At 36.4% G+C, this 19,559-nt stretch overlaps 1 protein-coding gene across 1 annotated transcript in view; it reads left to right on the top strand.

The window, feature by feature from the left end:
• Positions 1 to 12,728: 12,728 nt before the first annotated feature.
• The window catches only part of LOC134845232 (endothelin-converting enzyme homolog), a 197,318-nt gene continuing 190,487 nt past the window's right edge, over positions 12,729 to 19,559 (top strand). Inside the window, exon 1 of the mRNA XM_063862151.1 lies at positions 12,729 to 12,741. The gene's annotated coding sequence lies outside the window, so the exon portion shown is untranslated. The remainder of the gene's footprint in view (positions 12,742 to 19,559) is intronic.

Here is a 19,559-nt window from a genome sequence, read left to right as displayed (position 1 = left end):
TAGATTAGACGGGTCCAATAGAAAAATATAACGGAAAAATATACTTGCTCGTAGCTATTGATAGATTCTCAAATTTTCCGTTAGTCACGATAACTAAATTAACGAGTGGAAAAACTATGGTAAAATAATTGCAAACATATATCGATACACATGGTATCCCGGAATTGATCCAATCAGTTCAATTTTTGGCTTCAAGGGGAAATCGTATAAGTAATTTTGTACAGAAAACAATATTGAGCAACAATTCTGCCCTGTGGGTGACCATCGCGGTTGCGGATAAGAAGGAAGAACCATGCAATCAATAAAGCAAAGACAAGTAGTAATGTTACTAGAAGAAAACAAGCGCTCGAACAAACCCTGCCTCAACACAAAAACCCGTGATTTGCGGTAGAACAAACAAAAAACTATCCAAGTCTCTCCATTTCATGCACATTTATGACAAGTTATGACTACTTGGACAACTGGAACGATCTAGCTCACAGCATTGTAGCTCAGAAGAGGAATCGACCGACCAGGGAAATCTAAAAATCGCCACCAGAAAAGGGGCAATTAGAAGAGATACAAGTCCGATGTACAAACAGCAACTTACCACAGCACGAGATAGAGAACAAGCAAAGGTCCTAGAAGACCTAACGGGAGGCGAACGTCAGATGGAATTAGGAGCGTAGAGACGCCGCGAAAAACCACTTTCGATTATTTGTGGATGCAGCAGTCCAATCCCGAACTCAGAAAAAAATGATCTACTCCTGGGAAAAAGGAATTCTTTGAGGACAAAGAGGAGGAGTAATCGCCTTCCACGAAAAAACGATACCCCGAAAAGAGAAACTTAGAAAAAGCGGCCAGGCCCTCCTGAAACGCCTGAAAGTAAGGATAGCTTACGAGACAGGGTCGACAGTGAAAATATCCGGAGGTTAAGTCTACCGAAAATCGGATATTGTAGAAGCAAAAACTCATTAACAACAAGAACCGACACAAGGCTCGAGTAAAAACTCATCAGCAGAGCGAGGGAAAAACTCCAAGAGATCAAATTGCCAGAGAGATTGGAGGAGAGTGATGCGGACATGAAACTGCAGCTGCAGTCACAGCGAACGGACTCATTGTTCGCCGAAGAAAGGTTCCAACACAGCCGGACAATAGTCACCTCTAAGGTAACAGAAGCAGGGGGAGGGTTAAATCTAGCAAAAAAGGGGGCTAAACCAAACAAGGGAGGACCAGGCTCATCATGCGGACCAAAAACAAACGAAGAAATCTTTTTGAAAAAAATAACGAGAAGAAAAGGAAGACTAAGAATTCCGCTAAGAAAAAGCTGCGACGGCAGCCAGGGAACCCGTCACAGAAGAGACGGAAAAACGAAGACAGCTCAACACCCCGGAAACAGATCTGTCCACTAAACTGGAGGACATCTCAGACATCTTCCAAAATCATGACCTAACGCGTGTCGAATGGAGAACTCGGCTACAAATCACTAAAGAAGGGAATGCAAAAATGGCAGACGAATTCAGAGGGAAAAACTAATCCACGGGGGAGAGGGATGACCGATTTGACCCTCCAACAGGCGCATCTGACGACTCGAGCAAGGAGGACAACGGGGTCAGAAGAAGCTCCCGACAAACTAAGAGTAAGGAACTCCAATGTTTTGGCAATCCAGCCAAGCATTCGATAAAGGAAACTTCGCAAGAAGAACTCTCAGGGAGGCATTTTTAAAAGCGACACTACCAGACTACAAGAGACTATTAACTTACTTTAAGACACGAAACGATCAACCAATCGAAACGCGACTGAGGCTATTGGAGAGACACCTATTTAGACGAAAATTTGGATACGCTACACATAAGGAAGGAGTAGACTGGAACCCCAGCTGGGGAATAGAACTAGACAAAGATTGAGAAATTAAAATAGACAACAAGCAATTTTGCATTTGAGATTGAAAGTTTTAAAACTGAGAATGAAAACTCCTAAGGTTATTATAAAGTTATTTCCAAAAATAGTTAATTTTTTTTTTCACCCCAGCAGGTATGTGGTTTTGCAACTGCAATAGCACTAACGTAGGCTAACCTTAAAGGTTTTATATACCTATTTTTTCTTCCTTTTTATAGACCAATGTCACTGTAGTTCAAATTTTCAAATCTTCAAAACTACCGCTGATTTGATCAGACTGGAATGAATCTACGTAGAATTCAACAGTTCTCACAGAGAAAAACTATTATTTAGAAGAACAGTTTAATTATTTGGAAATATAAACAAGTTTTATCTCAAATTAGTACCGTAGTAGTAGCGGTGACGTATATATTTTCTACCCATTTTGAGTTGCGAAGACTGCAAAAGAAAACATTTTTTGGCCGCGTTGATCTTGCGCGACGTAAGTGGCATACCTAGACCTCAATTCACCTCCCGCTTTGGCCTAGCACAACATCCCAAAAGTTACCTCAAAATTATTTTGAGTGGTTTTCTTTGAAGTTTTCGCCGAAAACAAGGCGTAGGTAGGATATCTGTATTGCGGATGGTTTTTCGTTTTTGGAGATCGTTTTTAATGGTCGACTTTTTTAAATTTCCTCTAAAATCTTGTGTTGGATGAGGTGTCGTTTCTTTATAAAGCTTTCATTCAACCAGATCAAAAAGCACCTTTATAATAAGCAATATCCAATTTTCATTCCCGCCAAAAGAATAGTGAGTCACAATGCCGTACTATTTCATCATCTTCGGGTTTCTCATTGATCTCTGAGCTCCCAACATTGGAGCCATAAGATTGAGTTTGTTTTTTGTACCTCGAGAACTCGTTTTTTAGTCAACTTGCATGCTTGACACTTGCGTATCGTCTACTCGACTGTTGATTGTTTCATCAAATTCTGAGGTTTCGAGCATATTTTCAACAGATATTTTAATCGGCGCGTTGCGCTCAACTGTAGCTATTTGCTAATTTTCCGTTCGGAAGTCCTACTCTGACAAAAAGTGGGTTAATTACCTGACCATCATCACCAGAGTCACTAAAAGGTTGTCCTTGTTGCGGACAAAATTTTTCAAATCGGCGCCACAGCCAGATGATAACCAATAAGCAAATGAAAAACTTGCACTGTGCCATCCAGCGCTGTGTGTTCTTTCAGAGAACCGAGTTGATGGCTCCACTTCAATAAGCAATCAGCGCTGCGGCTAGATGATAACCAATATGAAAAACCAGCACTGCGCCTTTTGTCGAAGCGAAATACACGTGAAGGAGGTGTTTCGTTAGTAGCTGGAAATAACGACCTGTGAATGAATGCAATTGCTTGTGGAAGGTCACTTTCTCTTTTTTTCTAGTCGAAGTGTAAAATGCAGCAAATCGCCGTCCATATCGTACTATTAAAATGTTCAAATTTACCTATTTCACTTGAATGGTATGTTGTTGGACGAAATTGAGGTATGCCACTTTTATGAAAAAAGAACTGCATTCGTTGGACACGAGTTATTGCCCTCTATCTGAATGGATAAAAGCTGGAGTTCCGAGCAAAGACAACAGACTGCGTGAAAATGCAATAACTATAACACTACTACTACTGATTTTTTAAATAGGAAACACGAAATTAAAACGACTTTCTTTGTCAATGACCCTGAGCTTATAGACAGCTTCAGACTTATTAAATAGAAAATTTAGCCCAACAAGATCAATTTCTAAATGTTCAAATGGCTTCGACATGTAAGATTTGACAATTTTGACCTTCAATTGCTCAATTGTGTCGAAAACTTCTGGAGACAGACGAAACCTGTTGGCTCTTTGTGATTGAAGTAAAAGTAAAATTTTTATTAAATAATTTCTCACCCATTCTCTACTATACACAACAAAACCTCGTATGTATATATGTGTATGTATTTTTAAGTGTTTGTTCACGTATGTATGAGTAAATGCATTTATGTGCAAATGAATGTCTGTGTAAATGCATGTATGCGTATATGAATGAATATGTGTAGGTAGGTATGTGTATGAATGTGCATGCAGTAGTATGTGTATACGTTTGTATGTATATATTTAACTGCATGTAAGAACGTATAAACGTATGTATGTGTGTTTATGCATGTATGTATGAGTATTTGTATGTGTAAATAAAAGAATGAGTGTAGGTAGGTAGGTGTATGTGTTTGTATGTGTATCTGTTTTTATAACTATAAGTTTTTATATGTGTATGTATTCATAAATGAGTGAGTATATGTTTGTATGTGTATGCATGTACACGTATGTATCTGTATATGTATATATGTGTATGATATTTTGTATGGGTATGTGTATGCGTGTATTTCTGTATGTATGTGTATGTATGTATATATATATAAGTATGTAAGAAAGTATGTACCTATGTATGTGGATGCATGCATGTATGTATGTGTATATGTATGTATGTGTATAAGGAGAAATGTGTGTAGGTAGGTATGTGTATGTGTTTGTATGTGTATATATATTTTTATATGTATATGTATGTACGTGTATGTATTTATACATGTATGTAAGTGTATGGATATTTATGTGAATGTATGTTTATGTATGAACACGTATTAGTGTAGATAAGTATGTATGTATGTGTTTGTATGTAAAAATGTTTATTTATTTTTAAAAGTATGTATTGGTTAATGCATGTTTGAGCATATGCATGGATGTGTGTAGGTAAATATGTGTATGTTTGTTTATGTATCTGTTTGTCTGTTTGTTAATGTGTATGTATGTACATGTATCTTTTTATATATGTTTTTATGTGTATGCATGTAAGTGTATTTATGTATTTAAGTGTTTGTATGTATCTATGTATATATGTAAGTACGTATGTATGCATGTATTAAAGCGTATGTATGTGTGTATGTGTATGTATGTATTTGTATATGTATGTATGTATATATGCATATATGTGCATATGAATGCATGTGTAAAGGCATGTATGCGTATATGAATGAAAGTGTAGTTAGTTAAGTAAATGTGTTCGTATATATATGTATGTGAACGTATATATGTATTTTTGTAAGTATGTGTATGAGTATGTGAATGGATTTTTGTTTGTATATATTGCAAGCCATTCAAGCTATAAAACATTTAATTATATCAAGTTTTCACAGAGCAAATCGACATGTGTCTATGTAGGTACAAATATAATTGTATGTCAACGTATGTTTATTTGTCTAACGTAATCTCTTCTACTTTTTTTTTCTAAAAAAAACTTCATAATTTTTTATTGAGTTTTCAGAAAAAAAATTCAAATTCCGATGTGTATATACAATGAACACTTTTTGTGACCTGGTCTTAGTTTTTCCAAAAAACCTAGTCTAGTACTCCGATTTGTAATACTTTGTTGCTTTGTGCCCTGAGTCACCGCAGAGACCAGCGGTCTTAGCATTTCTAAAAACACTAGTCTAGCCCTCCGATTTGTAATAAATTGTTGCCTTTGTGACCTCAGTCACCGCAGAGACCTCAGTCAGAGCTTCATAAACTGTCAAAACTGGGAAAAAAAAACATTCAATATAAGCTCAACATCAAAACAATTGGATAAGAAAAAATAAGTTAGTTTGAAAACTATCGTAGTTCAAATAATTTCCATGCTTGGTTTTCAAATCGAGGTATCACTCTGACGACAAATTTCCGGGCGTCTTCAACGCTAAGATGTATTTCGTCATAAAGATACTATTCGAGCATACCATGAGGGGAAACATTACGCCCTTTAAAATGCTGGCACAGATTTTGGTTGAGCTTTTGGCAGTTTTTGCGTATGGCGTAACAATCTGAACTGGACAAAACACCAAAAACAGCAACATTTTTATATTCACTTGCATTATTGACAAGCTGAGTTATATCTTTGTACACGGTTATCGGCTTCAACCGAGCCAAATTTCGTAAGCTGGTGAGGCCGCTTAATCCTATCAGAAAATGATTGATTGGACAAATCGGAAACATCAATCTCATCATCCACCGTTTCCTCATCCGTTAACTGCACTGTTGCGGTTACTGCTAGCCTTCGCTGTTTAGTCTCTATGGCTATATTCGCCATTTCATTGAAGTCTAGATCATCGTAGTCGATACAGATTTTTGGTATTTTGTAATTTCGCAACATTTCACGCTTTTCCTCGTTCGACTTTGCTATAGATGCCAACACTTCTTGAAACTGTGGTTGTTTGGTGGATTACTGGCTATCCACCCCCCCCCCTTTAGCTCTTTTTGAGCCTTTTCTACTCGCAGTAGTGCCATCTTCACTTTCTGATCTTGGAAAAATCTTTGAACTTTTTAATTAGCGTGCTGTCGATGTTCGTCTAGTTGAAATTTCGCTTGTCTGAATTGGGTGTGTTTTTAAGAATCCCGGTTAAAATGGCTGCGGGAATCAATTCAAATTTCTCTCCTGATAAATTGAGTTCGGTATTTGATTCAGTTATCATTAACTGAAAGACATGGTCAATTATTCTTTCTATAAGAAAAACTCGTGCTAAATTAACTTGGTAAATCATCCTTCATCACCATTCTATCCTTCCAAATCATGAATAGTACAGTGCGTATTGAAATTACCCTTAAATCATTCCTCGTATCTGGGGGACTTCGAGGTCGGTCGATCATAAAGGGGGGATCATAACTGGGGGGATCATAAGTGGGTCGATCAAAACCGAGGGGTCGATAATAACTGCAGTTATGATTGAGCCCTCAATTATGATGGACCCAGCTATGATCTCCCCAGTTATGATCTTTCCTGTTAAGATCGACTGACATCGAAGTCCCCCAGATCGAAGTTAACCCAGTTGTCATCGTTCGTAAATAGGGGGACCTGATCGTAACTGGTGGAACTTGATTGTAACTGGGGGACCTGAACCCGTTCGAGTACGTTTTTAAAAATAATAGTTTGAATTGACTGGGACAAAACCTGAGCTGAGGTGTCTTTCGAACAACTGCCGCAATGAAGACCTATCAAAATCACTTGCATTGCATTCTACAACACACGGAACTTATTTAGCTATATCTAAAAAAAATTAAAACATCTTCGTTACGGCCGAAGTTGAACACTCACGGCAGCTCAGTTTCCGACCCAAATAAAGTTTTAAAGATTAGCATTCGAAAACTCTAGGGGCATAAAAATTTTTTCGATACGTGCCACCCAAAAAATCTTATAAATCACAATTTTTTTGGGTTATTAGGGACGCGGCTATTTTGCAACCAACTATTTGCAAAAAAAATGATTCATTTGTCCATGCATAGAAGAAGAAGTGTATATTCAAGTTTTCTGAAAAGACAATAAAACAATTATGAAAACTTGAAAAGTATCAATAGCTAAAGTTTCAAAGTATCAAACATCAGTTGAAGTCTAGGTGTAGTTGTTTTAGGTAATATCTAGTCAACTTTTAACGTTTTTAAATAAAAGTGACACTTTACTACTGTGTAACTCATGCCTTTTGGGACAAATCTCTGAGAAGTCTCGGAATATAAGCGCTCTTAGTACGGTTCTATAACTTGGCTTACAAATCACTGATATTGCTACGAACCATTTGACCGGAATGAAATTTCGGATTCTAATTGATTTTCCAAAATCATCCAAAAAACTGCTTTTACTCTCTGGAAGGGTGTCCCACATAGATTCTTGTAATGAAGTACATGGTAATTGTCCGTCAGCTGACTATCGCAGAGTCTGCATCTGCAGGCTTCTCCTACTGAGAATCCTAAAATTGAGTCAAAGCAATGAGCATTTTGAATTCTGAAGCAGTTATCAAAGTAACAAACACATGAGTGTAGTCCTGAACAAAAAAATAATGCTATGATGCGTCGTCTAATCCCTTTCGCTCCTTGTAGGTTGAGGAAGTCGTATTCCAATAAATGGTGTCTCAAATTCCTCGAGCTGTGATGCTGTGATACACCGCACCAGATTTTCCAGAATTGGTTTTTTAGCCAAATTTGACCGTGCATAGCGATATCAAAGACCACAAAATCTTTTGAAATCGAAATTTTATCATATTGAATCGATTTTTTGGTTCATTTAACAAAAAAGGTGGAAAACAGCCGTTTATGAGTAAAAATTTTTGTTTTCTCAAAGTTCCAAAAGAAACTATATTAAGTATTATACACATTTGGAAATCTCTTGAAGAGTTCTTTCCAAATACATTGAAATCGAGGAGAAGAAATCAGAATCGTTTGGATGGTTATCCGTTTTGTCGGGTATCCAAAGAGTAGCGTTTTTAGCGGTTTCTCGGAAAAAGCACCAAAAAAAAAATTTCCAAAGGTAGATTTATAATGTTATACATACGGCCACAAATAATTTTTACATGGTTTTTTTGGTACATAGAACGCTTTTTAACAAATTCTGGTTGTTAAAAAATTATTTAATGAGTTTTTGAAATTTAAAAAAAAAGGAAAAAAAAATGACTTGAAAACTAAAAAAATTTTGACCGAGTTTGAAGTATTTTGAAAAGATTTTGATTCTGATTCTTCATGAAATAGGTTGATATTTGTTGAATGTTACTTCAGAGAAAGAAGAATTGCGTGTTTAAGTCCCGAATGAAAAAAAAAATCAGGAAAATCACTGAAAACTTCTTGAATTTTCTAAGAAAAAGATATCAAGTATTATTCATATGTGGAATCCTCTTGAAGCGTAGTTTTTCAATATTTTACAAGATAATCGAATCATTGAAAATCCTTTGAACAGTTATCAGTTTTGTCAGTTATACAAAAAATAGCGCTTTTGGTGGTTACTCGGAAAAAATGCAAAAATATAAAATTTCCAAAAGTAGATTTATAATGTTATACATACGGCTATAAAGAACTTACACGGGGTTTTGTTTTGTATAAAGAACCTTTTTCAACAATTTCTAGTTAATAGAAAACTGAAAAAGTTACCTGACAGTTAGACCTCATTGTCAGGTAGTACTAAAACGAATTCACAGAGGACACCCATGACAGGTAGCGATGCTGGGAGTATCAAAATGTGGTGGCCTCAAATGCACAAGGACAGTGAATCTCGAGGAGGAATGCCGTAGTTGCACCAGATATGTTTCAAACGCAAAGTATCAAAAATTGCATCAAAACCTCTACGACTGCCTACGCATCCGGTTCAGGAACTCCAGTTAGAGAACACGGGTCCAATAGAAAAACATAACGGAAAAAAATACTTGCTCGTAGCTATTGATAGATTCTCAAGTTTTCCGTTAATAAGAATAACTAAATTAACGAGTGGAAACACTATGGTAAAATATTTGCAAACATATATCGATACACATGGTATCTCGGAATCAATCCAATCAGATCAATTTAGGGCTTCAAGGGGAAATCGTATAAGTAATTTTGTACAGAAAACGATATAGAGCAACACTTCTGCCCTGTGGGTGACCATCGCGATTGCGGATAAGAAGGAAGAACCATGCAATCAATAAAGCAAAGACAAGTAGTAATGTTAGTAAAAGAAAACAAGCGCTTGAACAAACCCTGCCTCAACAGAAAAACCCGTGATCTTCGGTAGAACAAACAAAAAACTATCCAAGTCTCTCCATTTCATGCACATTTAGGAAGAATCCCGAAAACTTAATTTAAAATACTAGGTGTTCGATTTATGACGAGTTCTGACTACTTAGACATCTGGAATGATCTGGCTCACAGCCTTGTAGCTCAAAAGAGGAATCGACCGACCAGGGAAATCTGAAAATTGCCACCAGAAACGGGGCAATTAGAGGAGATACAAGTCCGATGTACAAACAGCAACTTACCACAGCACGAGATAGAGAACATGCAAAGGTCCTAGAAGGCCTAACGGGAGGCGAACGTCAGATGGAATTAAGAGCGTACAGACGCCGCGAAAAATGACTTTCGATTAATTGTGGATGCAGCAGTCCAATCCCGAACTCAGAAAAAAAATGATCTACTCCTGGGAAAAAGGGATTTTTTGAGGACAAAGAGGAGGAGTAATCGCCTTCCACGAAAAAACGATACTCCGAAAAGAGAAATTTTAAAAAAGCGGCCAGGCCCTCCTGAAACGCCTGAAGGTAAGGATAGCTTCCGAGACAGGGTCGACAGTGAAAACATCCGGAGGTTCAGTCTACCGAAAATCGGATATTGTAGAAGCAAAAACTCATTAACAACAAGAACCGACACAAGGCTTGAGTAAAAACTCATCAGCGGAGCGAAGGAAAAACTCCAAGAGATCAATTCGCCAGAGAGATTGGAGGAGAGTGATGCCGACATGAAACTGCAACTGCAGTCACAGCGAACGGACTCATTGTTCGCCGAAGAAAGGTTCCAACACAATCGGACCCTAGTCACCTCTAGGGTAACAGAGGCAGGGGGAGGGTTAAATCTAGCAAAAAAGTGGGCTAAACCAAACAAGGGAGGACCAGGCTCATCAAGCGGACCAAAAACGAATGGAGAAGTCTTTTTGAAAAAAAAACGAGAAGAAAAAAAAAGACAATCCAAGAATTCCGCTAAGAAAAAGCTGCGACGGCAGCAAGGGAACCCGTCACAGAAGAAACGGAAAAATGAAGACAGTTCAACAGCCCGGAAACAGCAGAAAGGCGGAAAACAAAAGAAAAAAGATCTGTCCACTAAATCAGAGGACATCTCAGACATCTTCCAAAATCATGACCTAACGCGTGTCGAATGGAGAACTCGGCTACAAATCACTAAAGAAGGGAATGTAAAAATGGCAGACGAATTCAGAGGGAAAAACCAATCCACGGGAAAAACCAAAGAGGGATGACCGATTTGACCCTCCAACAGGCGCATCTGACGACTCGAGCATGGAGGACACCGGGGTCAGAAGAAGCTCCCGACAAACTAAGAGTAAGGAACTCCAATGTTATGGCAATCCAGCCAAGCATTCGATAATGGAAACTTCGCAAGAAGAACTCTCAGGTAGGAATTTTTAAAAGCGACACTACAAGACTACGAGAGATTACTTAAGATTACTTTAAGACACGAAACGATCAACCAATCAAAACGCGACTGAGGCTATTGGAGAGACACTTATTTAGACGAAAATTTGGATACGCTACACTATAGGAAGGCGTTGACTGGAAACTCAGCTGGGTAATATAACTAGACAAATATTGAGAAATGAAAATAGACAACAAACAATTTTGCAATTGAGATGGCAACTTTTAAAACTGAGAATGAAAACTCCTAATGTTATTATAAGGTTATTTCCAAAAATGTTTAATTTTCTTTTCACCTCAGCAGCTATGTGGTTTTGCTACTGCAATAGCACTAACGTAGGCTAACCTTAAGTGTTTTATATACCTATTTTTGCTTCCTTTTTATAGATCAATGTTACTGTAGTTCAAATCTTCAAATCTTCAAAACTACCGCTGGTTTGATCAGACTGGAATGAATCTACGTAGAATTCAGCAGTTCTCACAGAGAAAAACTACTATTTAGAAGAACAGTTTATTTCTTTGGAAGTAGGAACTAGTTATTATCTCAAGTTAGTACCGTAGTAGTAGCGGTGACGTATATATGTTCTACCCATTTTGAGTTGCGAAGATCGCAAAAGAAAACATTTTTGGCCGCAATGATTTTGCGCGACGTAAGTGGCATACCTAGACCTCAATTCACCTCCCGCTTTGGCCTAGCACAACATCCCAAAAATTACCTCAAAAGTATTTTCAGTGGTTTTCTTTGAAGTTTTCGCCGAAAACAAGGCGTAGGTAGGAAATCTGTAATGCGGATGGTTTTTCGTTTTTGGAGTACTTTTTAATGGTCGATTTTTTTTCCTCTAAATTTTTGCGTTGGACGTCGTTTCTTTATGAAGCTTTCATTCAACCAGATCAAAAATCACCTTTATAATGAGCAATATCCAATTTTCATTCCCGCCAAAAGAATAGTGAATCACAACGCCGTACTAATTCACCATCTTCGGGCTTCTCATTGATATCTGAGCTCCCAACATAAGACTGAGTTTGTTTTTTGTACCTCGAGAACTCGTCTTTTGGTCAACTTGCATGCTTGACTCTTGCGCATCGTCTACTCGACTGTTGATTGTCTCATCAAATTCTTAGGTCATGCCCGTGGTTTCGAGCATATTTTCAACAGATACTTTAATCTGCGCTTTGGGCTCAACTGTAGCTATTTGCTAATTTTCCGTTCGGAAGTCTTACTCTGACAAAAAGTGGGTTAATTACCTGATCATTATCACCGGAGTCACTAAAGGGTTGTCCTTGTTGCGGACAAACTTTTTCAAATCAGAGCCGCAGCCAGATGATAACCAATAAACAAATGAAAAACTAGCACTGTGCCATCCAGCGCTGTGTTCTTTCTGAGAACCGAGTTGATGGCTCCACTTCAATAAGCAATCAGCGCTGCGGCTAGATGTTAACCAATATAAAAAACCAGCACTGCGCCTTTTGTCGAAGCGAAATACCCGTGAAGGAGGTGTTTAGTTAGTAGCTGGAAATACCGAGCTGTGAATGAATGCAATTGCTTGTGGAAGGTCACTTTCTCTTTTCTCCAGATCAAGTGTAAAATGCAGCAAATCGCCGTCCATATCGTTCTATTAAAATGCTCAAATTTACCAATTTCACTTGAATGGTATGTTGTTGGACGAAAATGAGGTATGCCACTTTTATGAAAAAAGAACTGGATTCGTTGGACACGAATTAATGCCCTCTATCTGAATGGAAAAAAGCTGGAGTCCCGAGCAAAGACAACAGATTGCGCGAGAATGCAATAACTATAACACTACTACTACTGATTTTTTAAATAGGAAACACGAAATTAAAACGACTTTCTTTGTCAATGACCCTGAGCTTATAGACAGCTTCAGACTTATTAAATAGAAAATTTAGCCCAACAAGATCAATTTCTAAATGTTCAAATGGCTTCGACATGTAAGATTTGACAATTTTGACCTTCAATTGCTCAATTGTGTCGAAAACTTCTGGAGACAGGCGAAACCTATTGGCTCTTTGTGATTGAATTAAAAGTAAAATGTTTATTGAATAATTTCTCACCCGTTCTGCATTATACGGAACAATACCTCGTTTGTATGTATGTGTATGTATTTTAAGTGTTTGTTCACGTTTGTATGAGTAAATGTATCTATGTGCATATGAATGAATGTGTAAATGCATGTATGCGTATATGATTGAATATGTGATGGTAGGTATGTGTATGAATGTGTATGTGTATTTATGTGTATATGTTTGTATGTATATATTTAACTGCATGTAAGAACGCATGTACGTATGTATGAGTATTTGTATGTGTAAATAAAGGAATGAGTGTAGGTAGGTACGTGTATGTGTTTGTGTGAATATCTGTTTTTATAACTATCTGTTTTTATATGTGTATGTATTCATAAATGTGTGAGTATATGTTTGTATGTGTATGCATGTACATGTATGTATCTGTATGTGTATATATGTGTATGAGTATTTGTATGGGTATGTGTATGCGTGTATTTCTGTATGTATGTGTATGTATGTAAATATGTATGTATGTAAGAAAGTATGTACCTATGTATGTGGATGCATGCATGTATGTATGTGTATAAGAAGAAATGTGTGTAGGTAGGTATGTGTATGTGTTTGTATGTGTATATATATTTTATATGTGTATGTTTGTACGTGTATGTATTTATACATGTATGTATGTGTATGGATATTTATGTGAATGTATGTTTATGTATGAACACGTTTGAGTGTAGATAAGTATGTATGTATGTGTTTGTATTTAGAAATGTGTATTTATTTTTAAAAGTATGTATTGGTTAATGCATGTTTAAGCATATGCATGGATGTGTGTAGGTAAGTATGTGCATATGTTTGTTTATGTAACTGTTTGTTTATGTGTATGTATGTACATGTATCTTTTTATATATGTTTTTATGTGTATGCATGTAAGATTATTTATGTATGTAAGTGTTTGTATGTATCTATGTAAATAAGTAAGTACGTATGTATGCATGTATGTATGTGTATGTGTATGTATGTATTTGTATATGTATGTATGTGTATATGCATATATGTGCATATGAATGCATGTGTAAAGGCATGTATGCGTACATGAATGAGAGTGAAGTAAGTTAAGTAAAGGTGTTCGTATATATATGCATTTGCACGTATATATGTATTTATGTAAGTATGTGTATGAGTGGATTTTTGTTTGTATAAATTGCAAGCTATTCAAGCTATAAAACATTTAATTATATCAAGTTTTCACAGAGTAAATCGACATGTGTCTATGTAGGTACAATTATAATTGTATGTCAACGTATGTTTATTTGTCTAACGTAGTCTCTTCTACTTTTTTTAAAAAAATTTTCATAATTTTATAATTGAGTTTTCATAAAAAAACAAGTTCCGATGTGTATATACAATGCATACTTTTTGTGACCTGGTCTTAGCTTTTCCAAAAAATCTAGTCTAGTACTCCGATTTGTAATACTTTGTTGCTTTGTGACCTGAGACACCGCAGAGACCAGCGGTCTTAGCATTTCTAAAAACACTAGTCTAGGCCTCCAATTTGTAATAAATTGTTTCTTTTGTGACCTGAGTCACCGCAGAGACCACAGGTCAGAGCTTCATAAACTGTCAAAACTGGGAAAAAAAACATTCAATATAAGCTCGACATCAAAACAGTTGGATAAGAAAAAATAAGTTAGTTTGAAAACTATTGTAGTTCAAATATTTTCCATGCTTGGTTTTCGAATTGAGGTATCACTCTGACGACGAATTTCCGGGCGTCTTCAACGCTAAGATGTATTTCCTCCGAAAGATACGATTCGAGCATACCATGAGGGGAAACATAACGCTCTGTAAAATGGTGGCACAGAATTTGGTTGAGATTTTGGCAGTTTTTGCGTATAGCGTAACAATCTGATCTGGACAAAACACCAAAAACAGCAACATTTGTATAGTCACTTGCATTATTGACAAGCTGAGTTATATCTTTGTACACGGTTATCGGCTTCAACCGAGCCAAATTTCGGAAGCTGGTGAGGCCGCCTAATCCTATCAGAAAGTCAATACAGTGATACTCATTGAAATGGATGTTGTAAATTGCTGGCAGATTGTTTAATGGTTTCGTTCCGAAACAAAATGACTATCAACAATTCGAGCGCACACACCCGAAAGTGTTGAATCGCCAAAAATGGCCAGCTGGTTTTCAGGATTCATTATTTTACGTAACTTCACAACATTGACTCCTCTGATCCTGAGGATTTTTATCTTCACGTCAACAAGCTGCACAGCTTTGGCTCGTTCAATGTTGCTTACTGATGTTGTTTGAACATGGTGACTTGATGTTGTTTGTACATGTTGTTTGGAGATCTGATTGGACAAATCGGAAACATCAATCTCATCATCCACCGTTTCCTCATCCGTTAACTGCACTGTTGCGGTTACTGCTAGCCTTCGCTGTTTAGTTTCTATGGATATATTCGCCAATTCATTAAGTCTAGATCATCGTAGTCGATACAGATTTTTGGTATTTTGTAATTTCGCAACATTTCACGCTTTTCCTCGTCCGACTTTGCTATAGATGCCAACACTTCTTGAAACTGTCTTTGTTTTTCGGCAATCACGCTTGGTGGATTACTGGCTATCCGCCCCCTTTAGCTCTTTTTGAGCCTTTTCTACTCGCTGTAGTGCCATCTTCCCTTTCTGATCTTGGAAAAATCTTTGAACTTTTTAAATAGCGTGCTGTCGATGTTCGTCTAGTTGAAATTTCGCTTGTCTGAATTGGGTGTGTTTTTAAGAATCCCGGTTAAAATGGCTGCGGGAATCAATTCAAATTTCTCTCCTGATAAATTGAGTTCGGTATTTGATTCAGTTATCATTAACTGAAAGACATGGTCAATTATTCTTTTTATAAGGAAAACTCGTGCTAAATTAACTTGGTAAATAATCCTTTATCACCATTCTATCCTTCCAAATTATGAATAGTACAGTACTTATTGAAATTACCCTTAAATCCTTCCTCGTATCTGGGGGACTTCGGTATCGATCGATCATAAGGGGGGGATCATAACAGGGTGGGATCATAACGTTTATAAATTAAAAGTGTTCTTTTATTACGGTGTAACTCATGCTTATTGGGACAAATCTCTGAGAGGTCTCGGAATATAAGCGCTCCTAGTACGGTTCTATAACTTGGCTTACAAATCACTGATATTGCTACAAACCATTTGGCCGGAATGAAATTTCGGATTCAAATAGATTTTCTGATGATTCTTCCAAATAATGCCGCGACCGCCCAAAGGCGTCGGATTGGTCCTAAATTGATCCGGATAGAGTGAATATGGTAGAAATGCAATAAATCGACCCAGAGGGGTCGGGATAGTCCCAAATTGATCCGGGTAGGGTGGATATGGTAGAAATGCAATAAATCGGACCAGAGGCGTCGGGATAGCCCATAATTGAGTGGTTAAGGCAGAGCTTAGACTGAGTGTCTGGAATTGTATCTTAGGACCCACGGGCGTTAGAAATCATCCAAAAAACTGCTTTTACTCTCTGGAAAAGTGTCCCACATAGATTCTTGCAATGGAATAAATGGTAATTGTCCGTCAGCTGACTATCGCAGAGTCTGCATCTGCAGGCTTCTCCTACTGAGAATCCTAAAATTGAGTCAAAGCATTGAGCATTTCGAATTCTGAAGCAGTTATCAAAGTGACAAACACATGAGTGTAGTCCTGAACAATAAAAAAATGCAATGATGCGTCGTCTAATCCCTTTCACTCCTTGTAGGTTGAGGAAGTCGTATTCCAATAAAAAGTGTCTCAAATTCCTCGAGCTGTGATGCTGTGATACACCGCACCAGACTTTCCAGAATTGGTTTTCTAGCCGAATTTGACCGTGCAAAGCGATATCCAAAATCACAATATTTTTTGAAAGCGAAATTTTATCATATTGAATCGATTTTTTTGGTTCATTTAACAAAAAAGGTGGAAAACAGCCGTTTTCGAGTAAAACTTTTTGTTTTCTCAAAGTTCCAAAAGAAACTATATTAAGTATTATACATATTTGGAAATCTCTTGAAGAGTTCTTTCCAAATACATTAAACTCGAGGAGAAGAAATCAGAATCGTTTGGATGGTTATCTGTTTTTTCGGGTATCCAAAGAGTAGCGTTTTTAGCGGTTTCTCGGAAAAAACACCAAAATATAAAATTGCCAAAGTTAGATTTATAATGTTATACATACGGCCATAAATAACTTTTACATGGTTTTTTTGGTACATAGAACGCTTTTTAAGAAATTCTGGTTGTTAAGAAATTATTTAATGAGTTTTTGAAATTTAAAAAAAAAAGGAAAAAAAATTGACTTGAAAACTAAAAAAATTTTGACCGAGTTTGAAGTATTTTGAAAAGATTTTGATTCTGATTTTTCATGAAATAGGTTGATATTTGTTGAATGTTACTTCAGAGAAAGAAGAATTGCTTGTTTAAGTCCCGAATGAAAAAAATTCAGAAAAATCTTTGAAAATTTCTTGAATTTTCTAAAAAAAAGATATCAAGTATTATTCATATCTGGAATCCTCTTGAAGCGTAGTTTTTCAATATTTTACAAGATAAGCGAATCATTGAGAATCGTTTGAACAATTATCAGTTTTGTCGGTTATCCAAAAAATAGCGTTTTTGGTGGTTACTCGGAAAAAATGCAAAAATATAAAATTTCCAAAAGTAGATTTATAATGTTATACATACGGCTAAAAAGAACTTACACGGGGCTTTGTTTTGTATAAAGAACCTTTTTCAACAATTTCTAGTTAATAGAAAACTGAAAACGTTATGTGACAGTTAGACTTCATTGCTATCGGATTTCTATCAGCCAGCAGATATATCTTGGTGGAATTTCGTGGTCTGATTTGAGACTATTGCGCTGCAATCTGTTTAAATATTTGGCCGTGAGCGATCCAAAAGTCTGTCACCCAACTGAGCAGTCAAAACGAATAATCTCTCCACAAAGCGTCACCTATAAGTCAGTCTTTGAAACATTTGAAATTAGCCTTTACGAAACTACCTAATGAGAGCACATGTTGAATGATCTCCGTATATTTTTCTGGTTAGAAGTACTCTAATTCACTCATTCAAAATTGAGATGTAAACAAACACAGCTGTTTTAGTAACAAAACACTGCATTGCTTGGATTCGTAGTATTAAATGTTTACAATTGTACTGTGCTACCCCATTATATTTCCACCTTCCTTCACTCTCGAGGACATTCCCAGTTCAAAGGGAACTTCCAATTACGCTCTAGAAGATCGAATTAAGCTGACAACTTACGTCAGTTGGTTTTAAAATTTACACACAGTCTGATCTGAGCTGATTTAGAGCCAAAAATTATTTACACTATTTACGAAGCCTCCGAGCCGGTGTTTTGAACTAATTCAATATAAGGGCAGTGTTTGAAATCAAACTTCAAATTTCCTTTATCCCTATCTTGATCTTTAATATGGCATTTTTCGAACCCCATGTATTAATGCGAAAAAAATAGGTTTTCGGGGGATCAACAGTGATATCGTATAAAAACCTTCTCAGCCGTGATTTGTATTGCAAAAAACACTGTCAAACAATTTTCTCAAATTCGAACAAAATTTAGTCTGAAGTTTTTGACTTTTCAGACTAAACTTCACGAAAATTGGTGACAATGACAACTCAATTTTGACGCCACTGCAAAACTAAGGTCATTTGGAACAAATTTAATTTTTATTCTGCGTTTTTTCTTAAATTAACCGCTTCTTACAAAAAAAAACATGAAATTTTTTTTTCGTTTTTAAAAAAGTCGTTATTGAAAAAAAAAACTGAAATCATGGTGGTGAAAGCGTTCTGCGCTACTTGCACAGCAACTAGTTGTCTTTGCTGAAATTAGAAATTTACTTTATTTTGCAATATTTTGGGTACATAGTTCATTATTTAAGTATTTAATTGAGTGATGATGAGACATAACTGAGTCATTATTTCAGTGTGTTTTAATTTTCGAAAAAGGTTCTACCAGATAGAGGTCGAAAACACATCAGGCAGGTAATGAGCAGCTCATATTAAGACTCGTTCAAATGGGATTTGATCAAAAACCGAAAAAAAAATGGAACATTTTTCTTTGTGTAGTAAAAAAAAAACGGATTGCAAATGTTGCTTTTAAACCCTATTAGAGCAACTCCAGCGAGCCAATTTAGCAAAATTCCTCAAAATTAGAAGAGAAAGCAAATTTTTTATTACTTACTGGGCACTGGCTGCACTTTTTGACAGTATAGCAAAAACTTACAAAACTTTTTGTTGTTATTAGCGAAATAATAGATTTTCGTTTTTGTACATTTTGTTCTCTAGAGAACATAAAGAAGCTAATAAAATTATCAAAAGTATTAAAAACAAAACGAAATTATAGTGAGATTTAAAAAATGTTGCTCTGCAGACTGTAATGACCTTCATAAATTAATTTTTAAAGCCCAAAATTGAAGGAAAAAAAAAGAAACAGATGTAAACATTTTGGCATATAACCAAATAACCTAAGAAAACAAGAAAGAAAGAATTTATTTCTCATTGTTAATGGTAAATGAGCAAATAACGACAATTTAAACATAAAGCACCAGAAACAGTGAGGGGACATTTATCGAACCCAATTGGGTTACAGAGCATTACCCGTTTTATAAATGTAATACG

The sequence above is a fragment of the Symsagittifera roscoffensis genome, chromosome 1 (assembly GCF_963678635.1).
Source record: "Symsagittifera roscoffensis chromosome 1, txSymRosc1.1, whole genome shotgun sequence".
Classification (NCBI taxonomy): Eukaryota; Metazoa; Xenacoelomorpha; order Acoela; family Convolutidae; genus Symsagittifera; species Symsagittifera roscoffensis.
The sequence above is the reverse complement of the archived record's forward strand: the minus strand, read 5'-3'. Positions and strand labels throughout refer to the sequence as shown.